This window comes from Marmota monax, unplaced genomic scaffold (genome assembly GCF_021218885.2).
Source record: "Marmota monax isolate L192 unplaced genomic scaffold, Marmota_monax_Labrador192_F-V1.1 WCK01_AAM20220418_F8-fsc00028, whole genome shotgun sequence".
Classification (NCBI taxonomy): domain Eukaryota; kingdom Metazoa; phylum Chordata; class Mammalia; order Rodentia; family Sciuridae; genus Marmota; species Marmota monax.
This window is the reverse complement of record NW_026694779.1, coordinates 11427773-11428842: the sequence shown is the minus strand read 5'-3', so window position 1 is coordinate 11428842 and position 1070 is coordinate 11427773. Positions and strand designations below refer to the sequence as shown.

At 42.3% G+C, this 1070-nt stretch overlaps 1 non-coding gene across 1 annotated transcript; it reads left to right on the top strand.

The window, feature by feature from the left end:
• Nucleotides 1-280: 280 nt before the first annotated feature.
• Nucleotides 281-353, top strand: Trnaa-ugc (transfer RNA alanine (anticodon UGC)). The gene has a single exon. It is a non-coding gene; the product is annotated as a tRNA-Ala (tRNA).
• Nucleotides 354-1070: the final 717 nt, after the last annotated feature.

Below are 1070 nucleotides of genomic sequence, written 5' to 3'. Positions count from 1 at the left end.
ATATATACACACACACACACACATATATAAAATGTACTATGTACTATGACAGTTTGCTCAGCAGAAAGGATACCAAAATGAACAACTTATCTATTAGATGGACCATTCCTCTCCTAGGAATGGTCCATCTAATAGATAAGTTGGACTGCTTACCCCAGTGTTAATGCTTTCTGCTGTCGTTAAGCTGGGACCACCCTGAGAGATGCCCTAAACCTCTTCTGTTAAAGTGCTCAAGAAAGAAGTCCTTGGGAAGAGACAGTTTCTAAATCAAAGCAGGGCTGGGGATGTAGCTCAGTTGGTAGAGTTTTTGCTTTGCATGCACAAGGCCCTGGGTTCAATCCCCAGCACCACCAAAAAAAAAAAAAAAAAATCTAAATCAAACAGGAAGAGTAAGACTTAGCTGCCAAGAGGGGAAAGATGAGAGCCTTTTGATTTGCACAGACACAGAGTTGGGAGATGTGGTGATTACCCAGTGAGGGTTCCAACAGTGGAGGCAGCAATGGAGAAAAGCGAGGCTAGAAAGGTCAGAAGGGATTGAGCCTTGCTCCCAGAGGAGGGTAGGCTTTATCCTAAGACATCAAGGAATTGGAGCCAAACACCTTTGCACTATGGAAAGATGGCTCCAGATCTTCCAGAGGAAGAATGGATAAGAAAGAGAGATATTAAGGTAACCATGGGTGTCTGCTGTTGGGGACAGAGATGGCAGAGTGTGGTGACCGAGGTGGCAGCGATGTGGGTGGACAAGGCTAAAGTTACATGGCATGGGAAGAATACTAAGTGCATTAATGGATGAACACCTGGGAATGGGAGGTAGAGATGGGAATTTTTTGAATCCTCATATTTCATAACTATTTTATAGATGACATAAAATCATGTTTCGTAACTCTGTAGTAAGACAGACTGGTGTTTTGGCAGGCACAATTTGAAGACAAAAATGATGTGATTTATATAAAGATGCTGATAAGAAAACTGGAATTTCTGAAGTGTTGCACGTTCCCAAAATTGTACAGACATTGTTCTGGTAGAATTTTTCCAGGAATCAGTGCTTCAGAAACTCAGGGGAGATTGTC